The sequence below is a fragment of the Rhinolophus sinicus genome, linkage group LG02, assembly GCF_036562045.2.
Source record: "Rhinolophus sinicus isolate RSC01 linkage group LG02, ASM3656204v1, whole genome shotgun sequence".
Classification (NCBI taxonomy): domain Eukaryota; kingdom Metazoa; phylum Chordata; class Mammalia; order Chiroptera; family Rhinolophidae; genus Rhinolophus; species Rhinolophus sinicus.
In genome coordinates, this window is record NC_133752.1 from 117,815,571 (window position 1) to 117,836,633 (window position 21,063).

Sequence of the window (21,063 nt, forward strand, 5' to 3'; positions counted from 1 at the left end):
TTTCAAAATATTGAATAGAGTGAGTCTAAATGAACACAAAGATATCTCAAATTGAGTGTTTGGCTAACTCTATCTAAAACTACTTTGGATTTAGTTTTTCCTGAATTCTGCTTAATTTAGAAATTTTACAATAATGAACAGCATGGGGGAAAATTGATAAAATTATTTGGATAAGTTTATTTTTACATTTTCTTATCAAAGAGACCAAAAAAATCACATTTTATTAAAAATCCATTACTCTAATACAGGATTTGCTTCTCAATAGTTTATAATTAAAATATTACATTCTTAATTCTAGTTGAAGAAAAAATGTTCAATATAGATGTAATATATACTAATATATTTATACACATAAATATGTGTATTTAATATATTCTCTATAGAAATACTTTAATGTTCAAATTCAACAAATAATGATATTAAGAACTTGCTTTCTTCATGGCACTGTTGGAGGTACAATGAACAATCCAACATAATCTTATCATTTTCAAACAAACAATATCATACTGAGAACAACAGCAACATTTATGACTTCTGTTATCACGACTGTTTGTATCGGGTACTACAACATTCACAGAAACATGCACTTAAACTTTAGAAAAACTCAGTGAAAGAAATAGGTTTGGTGCTATTTTTAACGCCATTTTACAGATGTGGAAACTAGAGTGATTTGCCCAAGAACATGTGGTTAGGAAGTGGTAGAGCCATGATGCAAAACCATATTTTCTGAATACAAACCCTATGATTTTTTTCCATGAGACCACACAACTGGTCAAATAACAGTGTGAGGTCAAGGTCGTCAAGTTCTCTAAAAGACACTAATAGGTATTATAGCTGTTTAGAGGTAAGAAAAAAAAATCACTGTGGGCTAAATAGGTAGAAGAGGGAAGTGAGATTTAAGGAGGTCCCTACACTCAAATGCTGGCCCTGCATTTGCGTGACCCTGACAGTGAGTGTCACTGGGCCAATATGAGTGGCAGATTTGGAAAAAGTGAGGAGAGAATAAATATCCTAGGGGGAAAGCATACACAAAGCATGGAAATTTGTGGAGAGCAGGTAAACCGGCTTAAATGGAATGGAGGATTCAAATAGGGAAGATAAATGTTCAGATAGTGGAAGATAAGGTTGAAAAACAAACAATCAGGCCAGATTGTAGCAGGTCTTGAATACAGGCTATAGGGGAATAAAAACTTTCCTTCTATTCTCCTAGTTACAATGACTGTGTCTATGAAATGAACTGACAATAAGCCAAGTAACAGGAGAACAGGCATACACATTTATTATTTTTTAATATTATGTGCATGGGGGCATCACAGGAAAAAAAGTGAATAACCCCCCTCAAAATGATGAAATTTGAGAGCTTATGTACCATCTTAACAGGAGAAGGGAACTGGTGATATAGGCAACTTAGTGGAGAGTGAATATTTAGAAAAAGATAAATGGGTCCATAGAAGAATAGATGGGCTATATGACAGTTTGTGATAAAGTTTGTCTGGATGTGGTGCTGACTTCTAATCTCTCTTTTGATAGGAGTCAATCTTCCCTGGTGGGCGGAACTCCAGGGGAAGGGATTTATGGCAATTGAGCTCCTTTTGGAGGAATTGTCTTTAGGTATTATAGATAAGGGGAGTTCAGAGGAGGCCTCCCCTGTATTTATTGTTTTGCAAGTGATTTTAGCTCAAAGTAATCAATACACCAAAGCAGCATATTTGTACTTAGCCTGTCCTGAACTACTTTAAGGCTAGGAGATCGATTTAGCTCTGTGCAATAGAACCTTAAACCATGATGGAAATATTCTATCTCTGCACTGTACAGTATGGTAGCCACTAGACACAGGTGACTACTGAACACTCGAAATATGACTAGTGCAGCTAAGGAACTTTTACATTTTATTTATTTAATTTATTCAATTGTATTTAATTTTAATTAATTTAAATAACATATGACTAATGGCTTCCATATTAGATAGCACAGCTTGCAGATCATTCTGAGAGCAGTGTCACAATATCTTTCAACTGGGAGTGGTCAGATGATAATTTTATTTTAGGATATTAAAGTGACTGTGATAGAAATTTTTTCCCAAGAGACAAGGAAAACAGTTGAAATTATTTATATCCATACAGATTTAAATGAACTAAGGCTGCAAATAAGAGGGGTGGCAGTAAAAGTGGAAATAGGAGAAATTATGTAACCTCTCCTGCATGTGGGCTCTTTGACTCTCTCATGTATGTGGGATTCCCATACATATGTATGTATTAAATTAGGTTATTTTCTTTTGCTAAAAAAAAAAAAAAAAAAAAAAAAGGAAAGAAATAGGAGAAATTATGAAGAAGCAATTTCTAGGACTTGAGCACTTATTAGGTGTGATACACCAGTTTTCCACCTTCAGTGCCTGAGAGACAATGAAATAATTGAAAAAGAAAAGAAGTTAATAAGTACAGGGAACTGGTTTTGAGATGAAGACAATTTGATCTTTTTAAAGCATCCTCAAAGGATGTAGGGGAGAATTCATTAAAAGTCAATGAAAACAGTGTTTAATTCTAGAGTGCTCTACAAATTCAAGAGATACTGAATTTAAAGTATCTGGTTGGAACTGTCTAGGAAATGGTTCTTGGTAAAAGTTGGTAAGGAGAAGAGACATTCCAATGCAGACATTCCTCATTTGAAGTAAAGTGCTTGTTTAATTGCACCATTGTTGTCTACATGCTAAAGAACGTGAGAAAGAAAAAAAAAAACTGAAGAAAGGAAGGGAAGGGAAGGGGAGGGGAGGGGAGGGGAGGGGAGGGGAGGGAGGAAGGAAGGAAGGAAGGAAGGAAGGAAGGAAGGAAGGAAGGAAGGGAGGGAGGAAGGAAGGGAAGGGAAAAAAAGGGAAGGGAAAGAGGAGAACTTCTAAGAGCAGGGTTCCCGGCTAACAATCATCAGACTGATATAAACCAAATCTTGAGGTTGTGGCTTTTATAATAGGGTCTTTATCAATGAGTTTTTAGGTCTGTGACTGAGTGATATTTAGCCTATTTCCTGTGGTATTAAATTCCATTACCATTGGAAGGAAAAAGGTTTGTACCAGGCACTGTAGCAGGAACTGGTACAACTACAGAGAATGATTCTCTGCCCTAAAGAAATGTAGTCTTATTGAGGATCGAGGCAAGAATACAAATCATTGTACTGCAATAAAGAATGTGGTGAGGTATGTAATTCTGTTTGAGTTTAAAGGAGGAAGGGAGAGATGACAATTCATGAAGGGTGTCAAGAATGGGTTTTTGGAGAACATGACCATTTTAAAAGGGGGCATAGAAAGATAGTTAGGGCACCTTCAGACCGAGACAGGACATCAAGGATATTCCAACTACCATGCTTCCCCGCAACAAATAAGTCCTAGCCGGACCACCAGCTCTAATGCGCCTTTTGGAGCAAAAATTAATATGATGCAGTCTTATTTTAATATAATGTAAGACTGGGTATAATATAATATAATATAATATAATATAATACAATATAATATTAATATATAATATCAGATCTTATATTAATTTTTGCTCCAAAAGACGCGTTAGAGCTGATGGTCCGGCTAGGTCTTATTTTCAGGGAAACACGGTACTAGGTTAATTGTGAGCCACAGTATTGCAGTGGGACTATAATGTGGCTTTGAGGAAACTTACTCTTTTTTGAAAATCTAAGCTGGTGATGTATGTTGGAAGGCATACTGTGGACTGTCTTGAAGGTTAAATATATTAATTCAAAAATATTTATTGAATATCTACTAAATTCTGGGTATTCTCTTTAGTAACGAGGGAAACGGTGATGAATGTATAAGATGGACAAGTTCTCTACCACCATAAAGCTTATATCTTAGTGGAAAAGAAGTAAACAAAAAATTATGCAAATAATTAGTTTTAATTGTGGTAATTTCCCTTAGGAAAATAAGAAGTGTATAACAGAACTGTGTCACCTTCTAAGGAGTCAAAGAAAGCTTCTGTAAGGAAGTTAAATTTCAGCTAAGACCTGAAAGATACACGGCCATGACTTACGTGTGGGCAAGATGTTTTAACCTCCATGACTCCTGGAAGCTTATTTTGGCTAGATTTGAACAGCTATGGCCTGAACCAAAGCTTAAAACTTTGGGTCAAAGTGTTTTGACTTTAGTGAGTGTCCTCTGACTGTGGTGGCCTTGTCCACAAGCAAAGGGGATATTTTTATAGAGGCAGGGACCTAAGAAAACATGGGTCTAAATCAAAGGCATTCATTCAAAGGGAAAGGCACTTGGGCTCTGTCAGGTGGTGAAGGTCGGGAAGGTGCATACAGGAGGCTCAGTAAAGGTCTGAGGACTTTTTAGAGAGTATCAGAGGAATATCCAAGTAGATGCTGGCAAACTATTGGCTGTTTTAGCAGTCATAGGCAATGACTGTGCAGGCAAAGTATGACCTGGTATTGCAGGTTTATAGATTATAGAATGCAGAGGTGCTACCTCATCTCAACCCATTTTTTTCTTCTTCCAAAGTATGAGATCTCATTTTCCAATCTCCCTTGCAGTTAGCTATGTACGTGTGATTGAGTTTTAGTCAGTAGACTATGAGTGGAAATGGTGTATTGTTTTCAGGCCTGCCTCATATAAACATTATTCACATTTCTGCTTTATCCTCATCCACCAGCTTAGTCAGATGACCAAGGTGACCTTGGAAACCACCTAATGAAGATGATGGGATTAAAGAGGGAAATTAACATTAAGAGGTAACACATATATGACTCTTCCCTTCCCAGAAATAGTAAAGGCTTAGGATGTAATTTAACCTCTTGTTTGTTGATTTCTTCCAGTTGAGATTATGTCAATAGGTTAAGGATTGTAGGTAGAGTAGTCTAACTGGCACTCTAGTATGGTTAAAAACAAGCAGCATTTTTTCATCTACTCTTTTCTTCACTCAAATCCCAAAGAGTTTGTGCTATTTTTTTGGTGGTTTGTTTTTTTTATATTGCTGAGTACTAGATTTATAATTTTGCCTGGGAGCAAAACTCCTCTAGGAGCTGGGGGCTGTATTGTCTGGAAAAAAAACTGGTGTGAGGCCAGTGCTGTAATAATTTTGGACGTCTGGACTCCATTACTGTGAAGAAAAAAAACTAAAACCACAGTAAGTTACCGCTGCACACCTAAAAATGGATAGAATAAAAAAGACTGTTAACTGTTGGCAGGGATGCAGAGCAACCTGACCTCTCAAATATTGCTGTAGGAGTACAAAATTATATACTTTGGAAAACTTCTTGGTAATTTCTTATAAAATTAAATATTCTTCAATCCTAAGGTCTAGGAATTCTACTCCTAGGTATTTGTTTAGGGAAAATGATAATATATCCATAAAACGTTTTGTAAAATAATGTCCATAGTGGCTTTATTCATAACATCAAAAAGCTGGAAATAGCTCAGGTATTCATCAAGAGAAGAATGAATTTTAAAATAAATATGTGGCATATTCCTACACTAGAATACCACTCAGTAATAAAAATGAGTGTACACATAACCACATAGGTGAATTTCAAAAACATCTTGATTGAACAAAACAGGACACTAAGGTGCATATACTTTATGATTCTATGTATATGCATTTCTAGATCAGGCAAAACTGATGTAAGCTAAATCAGAGCGACTGCTTCTGGAGGGACAGGAATTGATACAGTGGAACTTCCAGGAGTAACAAGAAATATTTTGCTTCTTAATAGAGGTGTGTGGTATACATTTTTCCAGATTAATTGAACTGTACACTTAAGATCCGTACATTTTACTATCTATAAATTATGCTTCAATGAAAACAAAAATAATAAATTAAAAACCTCCAATTACAAAAATACAAGGTATAAAATTCTGAGGTTTGGGAGAACTAGTAAACAGTAGCGTCAGCTTGAACGGCCAAAGAGCCTCAACTGCCCAACATCAAGAAATTCTCTAGCCAAGTCTGAGATTAGGAATAGCTCAGGATGAATTTTTAATTCTTCTTTCTGCGAACTTGGAATTTTATTTTGATATAATAAAATTCTCGCATGGAATTTTATTTTGAATTTAATGTCATTAATTCTTAGAATTCAACTTGAAAACTCATTTAACATCTGTCTGGGAATTTGATAATTTTGGAGACCTCATATTTACATTTGGGATATCTGTAGATTATCATGATTAGTTTTTTGTTTTATTTTTTTTGTTGTTTTCCTGGAGAATCTTTATGCTTTTTATTATATGAGTATCCTAATATTGTCTTCTAATTTTATTGATGAAACTCGGCAATGCTGTGCTGGACATTATGGCTGGACATAATTTGGGGCCTTCCTTTTCCTAGGTGGGCTCCCATGTACATGTAAAACCTGTATGTCTTTCTCCTAGGTACTAACCTTTCATATGTCAATTTAGTTTCAGACCCAGCCAGAGATCCTAGGAGAGCAGAGGTAAAGTTTTGCCTTCCTAAATGGGCAAAGAATTATGAGGTTCAGTTAGCCAGCCCATTGTGTTACTGTGTAAAGCTGAATTCTCTGTCTTAGCCTTAGTGATAAAAAAGTTAAGTTTTTTCATCTGTAGCCTTTTATCTTGTATGCCAGCTAAGAGTTTGGGTAAGGTGGAGGGGTGGATGTTTCTTTAGAGGTGATATTTAAAATATGCAATATTTAAATTGTCCATGGAATGAATGCACAGAGAAAAAAGGAGAACTGAGACAGAACTCTTGAAACATATTATATTTATAAATGTTCTGAAAGAAGGAAAAGAGTCAGTGGATTAAATGGAGAATGAGTGACTTGAGAGTTTGGAGAAGCTACACAAGGATAGAAAGTTAGAGACAGCAAAAGCAGAAGCTTCAGGAATATTGAGCTGGCCAATCTTGAGCAGGTATCTAATCTAAAGGATGACAAATGAGAAAGGCCATTCTGGTTTTACATATCTATTTGTTTACAAAATACACGGCAATCTCTCAAAAGCCTTGGAATCCATTGTCGTTCTTGTTCATTGCTAGAATGTAATCATTATTAGAATGCAAGTTCCTCAAGAACTCAAGACTGTGTGCTGTTCATTTTGAATGCTTTTGGCCCAGTTGGCATTGAACAATGTATTTGTGTAATAAAGGGTTTTATTTTGTCTCACCACAATCTTGGGTATTTTCCCTGTTCCTATTTTATAGCTAAAGGAGCAAAATACTTGGCCAGGATCACCAAGTTAAGCTAATGGCAGTGCCAGACTCCTGATAACTGGAACTGTGCAGCGTTCATTGGCAGTAAAACACTCGTCTCAGCTCTCCCATATCATTCAGACTTTTGTTTAAATGTCAATTTCTCTTAGGCCAAACCTGACCACTCCACTCAAAATCATACTTCTTTCTCTGACCATTCACCTTGTTCTCCACAACACTGACTACCTTCTAGTATATTATAGAATTAGCTTATTTGTTGTATTTTCAGTTTACTGTTGGTTCAGAATGGGAGAAAAGATAGATTTTTCTGCTTTGTTTACCAATATGTTCCAGACGCTTTCAAGGGTTACTGGCATGAAGTAGACATTTGAAAATTATTTGCTGAATGAATGAAAAGTTACAACTCTTTGGAGGCGTAAGAAAATAAAACAAAACACACTTTTTAGTCACAAATTTTAATTGCATTTTAGAAAACAAATAACTCTAGCTTTTTTCATGTGTCAATATTATAAAATCCCTGCACCCAATAGATAAGTAAAAAGTTAATAGAAGTACCATTTTATTTTAAGTTATGGAGCACCCTGAGCTATTTGACAGAAAAAGATTCTAAAACATAATATATGTTAACATACGTAAAGTAGATAGTGACTAATTTTCAAAACATTATTCATACATGTGTGAATTTAATTAGGAAGCTATAATAGATACATTATGAATTTTCATGAAGAAAAAAGACAGCATCTGGACTTGAGATTCTACACAAAGAGAAAGCTGGGTTTCTTCCTCCTTTCCAGAGCCCATGAAATCTAAATTTCCTTCAGTTAGAATTTTCTCAGAAATAGTAAAATAAAACCCTAAACTGTAAAGTCAATAAGACTTCACCACAAATGTTTACATTGGTGATTCAAAGCTTATAAATAAGGACCATGATTCCACAGCATTTTTTCATTTTCTCATATAACTACAACATAAAAATATTTCAATAAATCTCTAAGTTCTTGTTTTATACATGTATTTTTTTTAAAGAAATGCATTTGTTACAGGGATATTTATCTGAGATGTTCATTCTTTTGTTTCATTTTTTAAAGTATTATCAGCTTTAAACCTTCCCAGACTTGAGTTCTTTAACATAGACACTACCTCAAGAAATATTTTTCTCCAAAAACTCATGGAAATATTTGAAGCAATCATAATTCTGTATTATACTCTAATAAAGAATTTCTTCCATGTATAAATAGATTTTGCAATCTTAGAAATGCATATGAAAACAATAACTTATTAATTCACTAAAATATACATTTGGCTCATAGATACTTATATGTAAGTATCCTAAGATACTTAGACTATATCTTACATAGTGTAATAATAATAATGTTAATATCTTATAATTGTTTCTTTAATTTATCATCTCCCCAAGAATGCTGAAGTCTCCTAGAAGACAATAAAGTACTGAAATAATTTATTCTTACTCTCTTCTATTATTATAAAATAGGCATTAAAATATATTTGATTCAGCAATTGGAAATTAATTTGAATACTAACTATTCATTGCAAATAGCTATTCATCCTTATACAATATATGAGTCATTATCATTCTTCAAGCCAAGTAAAAATAATAATTGCTCTAAAAACTCAATTTTTTTTATTTTTTGGTAAATATTAAATAATTCTATCTTGCTTTTTTGTTAAACTACTGAATAAATATCTATGACTTTGATAATTAAGTCATATATATACATACACACATATACATGTTCATATTCAATTATTTGCTATGCACGGTGTTAGAATCTTTCGTACATGTTTTCATTTTTATTCTTTACAACACCTCTTAAAAGCATCATTGTCTTTGCATTATAGATGAGAAAGCTGATGCTTAGAGAAGTATAATTAATTGCCTAAGATCTTACTGGCAGTAAAAATCAAAGTTGATATTTAAATGCAACTCTTTAGAATACAAATTCAATTATCTTCCCAAAGTAACACAGCTGACTAATGACATACGAGTACATATTCTCCATTCAAACAAATAGGTAATACTGTGTATACTGTGTGTATGTAGCATGCTAGGGCATATTATATATATTATAATATAGTTAAACATAGGTAAACACCTCCAATGGATGCACAGTAATGCACACATAAGTACATGGCCAGTTTTCTCGAGTTTACATTATGCATATCCACCTTGTAGAAGAGAGTTGCATTTTGGCCCTTTCCAAAGTGGCTTTTACTTGGGACAGAAAAAATGGTGATTATTTTTATGACAGGAAGGATCAGATAATTTTAACTGATCATCTATTCCTTTGCATTTATTTTTTGATGCTTTTCCTGTCTTGAACTACAGAATAGTAACAGTTACATTTATGACTAAGCAATATGAAAAAGTATCTCATAGCGTCAGTTCAATTCTATATTATTTAAGTTACTCAATATTTGTTGTGTGCTAGGCATATGATAGATAATTCAAATATTTACTTTACTGAGTAAAGACTGTGTGATTATTTTCTCTGAAACTAAGGCTGCTAGGGCTCCATCCAAACCACTGTGAATTATATAGCTGATTTCAAATCAGTTTTTATTCAGACTGTTCAAGTTCATGTTTCCTGTAGCCTTTTGGTAACTCTGGTAGCATTAAGAATTAGGAAAATCAAGTGGAATGCTCAGCTTAATATATTCATTGCATAAGTAGCCTCCACAATAAATGCCAAAGCTTATAGATTGATAAACCCCTTTATATATAAAACAGGATTTATGACAGAAAGCTCCAAATTTTTGTCCATTATTACCAGTTACAATGGAAAATTCCGTCTGCTGGATTTGCTGTTTTAGACTATAAAGACCACCAAGGTAGGGATGCATCTTTCTGTTTAGGCTCATAATCTTTGACTCATCATCTTCAATTTTGAGAAAGCAATCCCTGAAGGGGTACTGGTTTACATCACTGCAATAAGACAATGACTCTAATCTGCAATCTTCTATTTTGTTACAACTGAAGACCAATTCCAATGTTAACTTAGCTGTTCTCCCTTCCCTCTCAGTATAGAGCTTTTTTGATTACAGGAGGGGTAGAGATGATGATGGTAGTGGTGGTGGTGATGGTGATGGTGATGGTGATGGTGATGGTGTGTGTGTGTGTGTGTGTGTGTGTGTGTAAAGGAGGTAGGGTGGGTGAGGGAAATGGGAGGAAGCATACATAGACTGTATTTGTTGATCTGTTTATAAAGCTAACAGATTTTTTAGCTGATATTTCTCCAATGTTAATTGTACATGCAGAATTCATGCTGGGAAAATCTCTTTGGGAAAAAAAAAAAAAAAGACAGAGTGCACAGCCGGCCTGTTATGTAAGATGTTTATTTTCATCCAATCCAACCCACCATAGGCAGAACAGAAAACAGGCCAGCGCTTCTGACCAGTTACATCACCTCATCATTAGGAGAAAGCAGGAAAGGCTAATCACCATATTGTTAGGAAAGAGGATAATTTTCTTCCAGGATTGTTTCTCTTGTGGAAACCTTTATTTCGGGAGATAGTGATCTCATCTCCCTTTGATGTTTATTTCTTCATATTCTGTGATAACATTGAAGCTACCTGGATTTCAGTTCTTGTAAATGCATCTAAACACTTATTTGAGTATTTCTCAGTCTCCAAATATGAAAAGATTGGATCATTTTGGCAGAACATTGTCCATCCTAAGGGAATTACCGGGAAGGAGGGATAATCACCTTAATATTTAATTTTATGCAATATTTTACATAGCATCGGGTAATATGCTTTGCAGAATGCCTCTTTTCTTAGACTGCTTTGCTTTTATAGTTAAGTAGATGAACATCGTATTTATTGTATGAATACTAAGAATTAAATACACAGTTTTAAAAAGTCTTTTATAATATAGATATGGTTGCAATTTATAAAGATGAAGTAGTGTGTGCTTACAATTTTTTATTAATTCAAAATTAAAAGGAAACTAAAAACATTATTTCTTTAGAGGTTGATTTACCTATATTTAGAAAATATATAAAAATAAAACTAACCACTTTGGTTTTGTTTATGACAGCTTTGGCAAAACGTTTTCTCTCGGTTAAGGGGCAATCTGAAGGCTCATTCTACTTTATCCACTTTTTAATATTCTATTTTCCTAGTCTTGTTTTATTCTCCCTCTAGAGGAAATTAGTGGATATTACAATGCAAACTTTAAAAGTCTAATACACCAGCAGGTCTAACTGAAATACTACAATCCTGAGAATAATTTCTTGGCTTCATTTATATTCAACTTAACTCAGTCCTAGAAACCATTATCTTAAGAAGTTCTCTGTTTTCACATCTTTTCTTTAAGCTGGAATGTCAGTATCCTAAGGGGTCCTTTTTATTTTTCTTTTTGATAGCAAAACCAAAATCTTAACCCTGGTGAGGAGTAGTTTCGTTAGAAAAGGTGAAGGTGCTGAAAATGTTTGAATTTCAGTGTCTGATGCAATGATGGTGTGAATTTGTCATTCCAACAATTTGATTATTATGTTCTGGGATTCACATTGTATCTGTTATGTAGTCTTTGGCGGGGGTGGGGTGGGCACTGCCTGCCATTTAATGTTGTATAAATTGGCTATATCAATAAAAAGTGGCCCAATACCCTGCAGATATAACAGTCAAATATTAAGATTTGGACTAAAATATCCATAAATATTCATCTTTCAACTAGAGACATGAGCAATTTGATTTGGGGAGGCCTATTTTCTCTATCTGTGAAATGGGAATAATTACATCTATATTGAGGATCAAAAAATATATATGTGTTGCCTAGTATGTGACTGACTCAGAGTAAATTCCTTTTCTTTACTGTTTTTTGTTGTTGTTGTTTGTTTGTTTGTTTTTGTGTGTGTGTTGTTTTTTTTTTTTTGTAATAAAAATTCTCTGGATCAGGCTGAGAAATTAAAACATAAAACTTTGCAAAACTTTTCAGGAGATTCCCCTCATTTCTTGATATGCCCTTTTATATGCCCTTACTTTAAATTTCAGAGTCATGGCATGATTTTGTCTTCAAAATGTTGTTGCTCTACTCTTGCAGAGATGCCAATCGTGGGAGGGTGGTCTGAAAAGACAGAGATCTGTGATATCTGTACCTCAGTAGAGACTGTGTTTGTGGTGGAATGTAGAAGGAAATGTTTTGACCTAGAAAGAGGTTCAGCATAAAAATTTTTAAAAATAAGATACAATAGAATATGATCATGTATGAGGTCTGAAAATTAAGTTCGTGAACTTGTTGCAACAATATTGCTAAGCTTTTTTGATATCACAGGGATTATTCATTACGAATTTGTACCAACTGGACAAACAGTTAACCAAGTTTACTATTTGGAAGTGCTGAAAGGCTGAGTGAAAAAGTTAGATGAAAACGACCTGAACTTTTTGCCAACAATTCATGGCTCTTGCATCACAACAATGTACCAGCTCACACGGCACTGTCTGTGAGGGAGTTTTTAGCCAGTAAACAAATAACTGTATTGGAACACCCTCCCTACTCACCTGGTCTGGCCCCCAATGACTTCTTTCATTACCCGAAGATAAAGGAAATATTGAAAGGAAGATGTTTTGGACATGAAGGGTAATACGATGATAGCTCTGATGGCCATTCCAGAAAAAGAGTTCTGAAATTGCTTTGAAGGGTGGACTAGGCGCTGGCGTTGGTGCACAGCTTCCCAAGGGGAGTACTTCAAAGGTGACCATAGTGATATTCAGCAATGAGGTGGGTAGCACTTTTTCAAGGACGAGTTCACAAACTTAATTGTCAGACCTCGTATGTATATATGCGTATAATAATATATATGTGTACTTATTATTCACAGTAGTTCTGTTCCAGAGAGTCTCCACAAACACTGTATTAGTAACTACTGCATCATTATTCCTGGGGTCACAACATTGTCACCAACCGATCAATACATACCTTTGTCTTCCGTGCACTTCAGCTTAAAGACATCTTATTCATGATTCATTGACATCTAACTCACAGCCAAGAGCACTATACCTCAGCCTGAACAAAGCTCATCTAACACACATATCTCTAAGGCACATTGTGACATTCTTGTGCTTCGGAACACTAGACAGCACTGCAGTACTATGCCTGAGGTCATTTTAAACAGCAAAGTCGCCAAAAAGAGGCACACAAATAAGAAAAGGCAGGCACTCAGTGGACCGCAGAAAGGATCCTGGTTTATAGCATTGGAGCAGAAACAGGAAGGCAGAGTACCGCCCTGTTTGATCCTTTCTCACACACTAGCAATATGTTATATACATATTCTGAACACTGTTCTACAGCATTACTCGGTGTTTCATAATGTAGACTCTGTAGTTAGACTAGGATCAAATCCTGATATTAGTCTTGACTAGCTGTGTGACCTTGAGCAGGTTACCTAACGTTTCTGTGCTCCGTTAACTCATCCGTAATATGATAATTATAAGATTTCTACTTGAGGGGGGTGAGGATCAAATAAGTTAATATGCGAAAAGCACTTAGGACACATCTATTTGCTATATCATCATTTTAGAGTGTATTTTGGCATTATTTCTGAATGACCCATATAGCATGTTCTCATTCTTTCTAATAACAAAACCGTATTACATTATATGGCTCCAACATCATTTTTAAACCTCCTGCCTATGGAATACATTTAGATAACTTCGTATCTATTGCTCCAATAAGAATCTTCAAATACACTTCCGTGTGCACATGTAGAAACCTATCTCTAGGCAAAAAAAAAAAAAAGGTGCAGTTTTCATTTTGATGTATACTGCATTTCTCTGTAGGATTTACTATAATAATCATGTATAACCGGGTGGTGGGGGAAGCTACTTCTGTTCAATAAAGAACAAAAGAATGACTCTTAGCTGTTAATTTTTGCTCAAATGAAAAGGTAATGCTTTTCCTACATTAAGCTGAATGAATAACCCCTTCAGTGTTTACTATGTCCATGCAAGTAATTAGAATGACATGTCATGCCACTGAATGGTTTGGGTTTACAAAGCACCAAAAGGGTTACAAATATTTTGCAGACTTTATATGAATCCTCTCTAAGCTCACCACCACAGAATACTGTACCAGCCCAATAAGATTTTACCCTCTCAGTTAAATAGTTGATGCTCCTTTTTATACTAGTCAGCCTCCAGTAAAGTCTCTTGATTATTATATTATTTAGGAAATAAAATAGGAAGAGCAGAATAATTGATACATACTGTGCTTTATAGGCACTAGTACTGATAATAGAAATTAAATATATATGTGTTTTTAAATATATATAGATTATATTATAATATATATTATATATATATTATAATATATATTATATATATATATATATATATTATATATATTATAAAAGGAATTTATTTTAAGACAAAGAACATTAAGAATTTCCACAAAAATATTCTAACATAAAGTAGTCTTCTGGCTTCCTCAATATTTCTGCCTTACTGCTGCCTTCCTGCCTCCCAAATCATTGCAGGACAGACAGAATTCAGTTCTTGCTTCCTTTTACAACTTCTTTAGAGCAGATTATGTTTCACTTCTATTTATTTTTTCTCTTTAGGAACATTCATTAATATATTTACAAGCCATCACAAAGGTATATGGAATTTTGATTACAGGCTGTGGAGACAATACCCACAAAGAACTGAACTGAGGTACATTTTCAACAAAGGGAGGATGTCATTGGAAGCACTCTGTGAGACTGGAAAAAGGTTCTAGAAAATAGTGAGTCACTCCTATTAGGAGAGTCAGGGAGGAGAGCAGCTGTGCAAAATTAGTATCTTCCTACCCTCCATTTTAAACTTTTCATTTTAAACTTTTCAAAAGATTTCTTTCTAGTCAGTTCTTCCTGAGAAGTGCCATCTAATCAGACATAATCTTTACTTTTAGAGGTTACCATGGTGACTGTCCAGGGCAGATTATCTTCTTTCAGTATCATCAACACATTTTGTATGGTGCTAAATAAGCCTTGTATGTCATCAGAGTTTTTCTTTGAGTGATAAAACAAATAGGGAACATTGAAATTGTTCACAGCAATCGAAAATGATATTTCCCCACATTGATTTTTTTCCTTTCTTTTTTGTCTTGTCTTATCTGTGTCATATCTCTTTGAAGTACCCATCAAGGCATGATACTTATTACAGGAAGCAAAAATACAGCAATTTGTTTTTTTTTAATACGTTCCAGGATAGTGAAAGATTTACCTACCACTTATGTTCTGCTAAGTGAAAGACAATTTCACTTACCAAGGCTGACAAACAAGAGACTAGGACAGACAATCAGAAGGCAATACTGTAGCTAAATGAACATAAGAGCAGTTCCTAATCAGTAGGGGCATGAGATAGAGAAAACAACATACACTCATATATTTTTAGGGCTTCCTTTTTTTAATTGACTTTATTTTTTAGGGCAGTTTTATGTGCACAGCAAAACTGAGCTGAAACTACAGTTCCCATTCCCTGTGTCCCCACATATGCACAGCCTCCCCCACTATCTACACCCCTTACCAGTGGTACCTTTGTTACAAGTGATAAACCTACATTGATACGTCATTGTCACACCTAATCTAAAGTTTACATTAGTGTTTACTGTTGGTGTACATTGAATGGGTTTGGACAAATGTGTAATGACATATATCTGTCATCATTTTGGTACAGAGTATTTTCACTGCCCTAAAAATCCTCTCTGCTCTGCCTATTCATCTCTCCCCATGTCCCCAACCAATAGCAACCACTGATCTTTTCATCATCTCCATGGTTTTCCCCTTTCCAGAATGTCATACTGTTGGAATCATAAGCATTTAGTATTTCTTGGTTGGCTTCTAGTAATATGCTTTTAAGATTTTAGCATTTATTTACAAAGAAAAAAAGGAAAAAAGAAATCCCATTTCTTCTGCTGCTTTATTGACCATTTTATTTTCATAAAGCCTCTGAATCTTCAAGGCTTCTGAACAAAGTTGAGCTAGTCAGAAAATGCCAAGTACAGAGTGGTTCAGAATTTGAAATCAGTCTCTCAGGTGGAAAAAAAGAGTGCTCCAGACACACACACACACACACACACACACACACACACACACACACGATAAACACAGAGAAACAAACACCACCACCACCACCACCAACACAAACAACGAAAGACAAATAGGCAGTACAATGACTGACCTGGAATGCAAAAGCTTTACAAAGGTAGGTAATGGCAGAGGGGGCTCTACCTGTGAGCAAGGATATGTGTGAAGAATCCCTTAGCAAAAAAACTGCCGTTACATTCTCCAAGGTGCACAAACGCTCTTGTACCAGCGTGGAAGAAGCAGTGAGTAATCATCTGCACCCCCACCACCCCAAACTGCCCAGAGAGCTGAGGAAATGCCCAGAGAGCTGTTAACATTGTGTTTATTGGAACGCTATGACTCAGTGCTAGGTCTGAAGTTTTCTCCAATCCCCTGATTAAAATTTATCTCCTTCTTGGTGCTCCCAAAGCTCTTTGTTTATGACTCATGTGGGCAGATTAATCATTTTAGGTTTTGCATTATTGTGATTTATGTTCTCGTCTCCCTCTTCACTAGACTGCAAATTCCTCTGGGACAGGAATCCTGTTTTTCTTCAACTATGTGTTATGCAAAGTGCCATTCAAATAGTAAATGTTCTGTAGACATTAGTTCAATAACAGTGAGTTTGAATCTATAGGTGTGTGGTATGAACATTTTTTTCCCTCCCCTAACAAAAGGCTATTTATGGATAACAAAGTTTGACTTTGCCAATTTATGATATATGATATGATATATAAAAACATGGTAGGTAAACATTTTGAGATGTTATCTTTTTCTGTTCCTATAGCTCCCCACAAGTCTTCTGGTTTGGGTTTACCAATATAAACACTTGAAAAAAAATATTTTGAAGGGATAGATGGATTACCTTGAAATAAACTAACATACAAAAATAACTCTCCACAAAATGCCCTTATAAAGAGACCTCTGGCTTGGGATAGGGAAGAGATGGCAAGCTAAATAGAGAGGTCTGTGTGTCCCAAAAGCAGAAGGAAACTGTGTACTACAGTGCTGCTGGGAAGGCCGCAAGACCCAGGAAAGAAATAGCTGTAGATCATGTAAGGCAGATGGCCCCATATGTAGTCTGTGTGTGGGGGGAGAGGCGGGCAAAAGAAAAATCCATGCCAGAATCATGGCTCAGAACAGCAGAGAACCCCTGGATCTGAAGGGAACCAGACAGATGGGGAAAATAGATGTTCCAGTGAAAATCATTGTGGACACATGACTGAAAAGTAGATTGCTTTCCCTTCCCCCACCTGCATTCTCCATCCTTCCAACTACCCTGCCCAAATAATATCCTGGAACTAAAGCTGTAATATGAACACAGGGAAGAAATCCTACAAGTTTAAGAGGTTAGATTTCCCATCATTGGTGTAATGGGGGCTCTGTGTAAGAAATTAAGTTGAGTTTTAAAACATAAACCAAATTTTGTTACTTAGATGATCATATTTATGGACTGAGATTGATACTAGCTTTAGAAATTTGGGGGTAGGAATAAGAGCCCAGTCTTGAAACTCAATACCTCTAAACAAATACAAGGAATAAGGAGGTAGCTGAGTGAACAGTTTACTTTCAAGTGAAAAGAGAAAAATAATTCAACAATGTTTACTAATTTCCTCATTTCTTAATCTGAAACCCTCAAGTCAATGGGATTTAGCTTTAAATTACTTACTTAGACAATCAGTCTCAAAATAGGCCTCCATTTGGAGTTAGGTAAAATTTTATACAATAAATAAAAATGAATTCTAGACCCTACTATCTGCTCATTCATGTTTACTCCTGACCATTCAGTGAAAGGGTTCAGGCTATTTGTCATAAAAGCCTGGAATTCAGAGAGGCAACCATGACAGTCTGACATGTTTTGTCATGCACTTGCTGTGTCACTCCCTTCATGACTAGACAATGGGAAAATAATATCATCAACTCCATTTGGGTTTAATTATTTGGCACCACTTCTTGAAGATTCAAGAGAATCATACAATGAATAAAGTAATAACAAATCTTCTCCATTCTCTTCAAGCACACTATTCATGCTATTGCCACATATATTTATTGGTAGAGGACTCTCCTCCTATCTCCTATTTCACTATTTCATAGAGAGTGTGACCAATAATCATGGTAGATATAGATGTATAGATATAGGTATAGACATAGACATAGATACAGATATACCATGATTGTAACATATTTATATATACAGTCAGAGAAAGAAATACTCTTTTGCCTCTAAGAGCCCTCCTCTTGCAGTCTCTCTGATCTCCTTAACTCCAATCTAAATGCTTTATCCTGGCAGATGAGGCTATTCCTTATCCCATTTCCTGTCTTACTTCCAAATACAACCATCTCTTTTTAGGATGTGCAGCGGTTGTGCCAATTAACGTCCATTCTTTAGTCATCCTCTGTGATTCTTACCTTTTCATATGATTCTTGCTTTGTCTGCAGTTCCCTACATCTAGTCCTTAGCAGTCAGGGTGAACACCTACAGCTCAGAAAGGCTGAGTAAAGCATCTTCTGTATGTTTGCCTTTCTCTCTCCTCTCCCACTCCTCAGGTAGAACTGCCCATTTTTTCTGTGTGCCCTAGTGTACCATACATCACTCATTCATTTGTTCATCAAACACTTAGTAAATAATATCTACTATGTGCCCTACACTGTGCTTGGTCCTGTCGTACTGAGGAAGGAGATTTGTGCATATAATTATAATTGTAATTTAAACATGAACTTAATTCTTTATTGTCCCTTTCATTCTATTATATTAGGAATCACTGAGACTGGTACCATGTAGGGGAATCAAGCCTAGGTCTTCTGATATTCCAAATATCACCCTATACTTTACGGCAGCAGTGTCTTTTGTCATAATTCATGCAGAGCTTCCCTAGCAGCATAAGATCTGCAGACCATGTTAGAAAGAGTATTGGAATTGGTGCCAAGAGATTATTGGACTAATGATCTGATTGGTACAATTGTCCTGCCACAATTCAGCTTATTATGCAGTCACAAAACAGTTTTGAAATTCAATCTTGGGACCGTGATCAGGAAATTCAACTTTGGGAACTCTTAAGAGTAGTCCTTTCTGTAAGCTCTCTTAATTGGAACCATTTGGGGAGAATTCAGTTTCCACCATGATCCAGACTGACACCCATGCATAAGTCATCTAGAACTTATGTCCATTATGTCCAACAGTACAGAGAGAGATCCTGCTTTTTAATGTGGTGCCACTAATCAAGGGAGTTATTCATAAGACTCAAGGTGCGGAGGAAGAAAGGAGAGAAGGGAGCGAGGGAGGGAGAGAGCGCGGGAGCAAGGGATGCAGAAGGGAGTCAATTTCCCACCCTGGTATAAGCCCTGGGAAACTGGAGGTTTTAAAACATTTCTCCATGCTCTTTCTCTGGAGGGGACAGCATATATGAGGTCTGACAATTAAGTTTGCAAACTTGTTGCACGATGTTGCTAAACTTTTTTAATATCAGAGGGATTATTCATTATGAATTTGTACCATCTGGACAAACAGTTAACCAAGTTGACTATTTGGAAGTGCTGAAAAGGCTGCGTGAAAAAGTTAGACCTGAATTTTTCACCAACAATTCATCACTCTTGCATCACAACAATGCACCAGCTCACACGGCACTGTCTGTGAGGGAGATTTTAGCCAGTAAACAAATAACTGTATTGGAACACCCTCCCTACTCACCTGATCTGGCCCCCAATGGCTTCTTTCTTTACCTGAAGCTAAAAGAAATGTTGAAAGGAAGACATTTTTTATGACATTCAGGACATCAAGGGTAATACAATGACACCTCTGGTGGCCGTTCAAGAAAAAAGAGTTCCAAAATTTCTTTGAAGGGTGGACTAGGAGCTGGTGTGGGTGCATTGCTTCCCAAGGGGAGTACTCAGTAGGTGAATGTAGTGATATTCAGCAACGAGGTATGTGGCGTGTGTGTTTTTAAGGAGTTCGCGAACTTAATTGTCAGACCGTATATAAGGGAGATTTTTAAACAGAAGTAACTGACTGTTCCTTTTAGTCCATCCCTCTAGGAATTCCTCTTTTATTCCAAAAGAACTCTTGTAATTTTCAGTTCAACATTTTTTTCCCCAGTTATATTTGAGACTTTGAAATGTCCGGTTTGTTTTTAGTAAACTATTTTCTATGCATAGCAAACCACTCAGGGGTCTATGATGGTCAGCCAACACTTGCACACCTTTGGTCTCCTGAAGCTCTCCCGTTCTCCATTCCTCAGTTTAATTCAAGCCTGCTCTGTGTTGGCTGCTGAACATACAGAGCGAATGTTATTAATTCCACAGCTTATTTCGCAACTTGCCCCTGAAACCATCTCTTCAGTCTGGGACACAAAGCTTTTAGTCTCTAATATTTCTCTATCTAAATAGTTTCTATTATTGTGATTTTTCCACTTTCCTTCCAGAACAATATCATCTATTTGGATTTTTATTAGACTTGCAATGGCTGAAGGATTCTGGGCTAGAGTAATTAAATGAAGCAAATAAAACATTTATTGATGGCAATATGTTATTGAGTGAAGAGGAGCGTTTTAGAAGCTTTTTTTCTCCCCCACAAGTAGCACATTGCCATCTGTTCCCATTTCACACAAATCATTATTGAGGGAGCAACATGAAAGAGAAAACTGGGTCAACATTTACATTTCAAGTCAGATTAGATTTTGCTTTGTCAGGTTCTTCAGACTGGAAATCTAAAGGTTAAAAGATTTTTCAGGCATGGGGTAAGCAAGCCAAGAAATGGATCCACTGGATATTCCCATGAAAATGTGAGACACAAATAGAGGCAAGAAAAATTACAGGGAAGAATTCATGTTTTGCATTATCTTAGT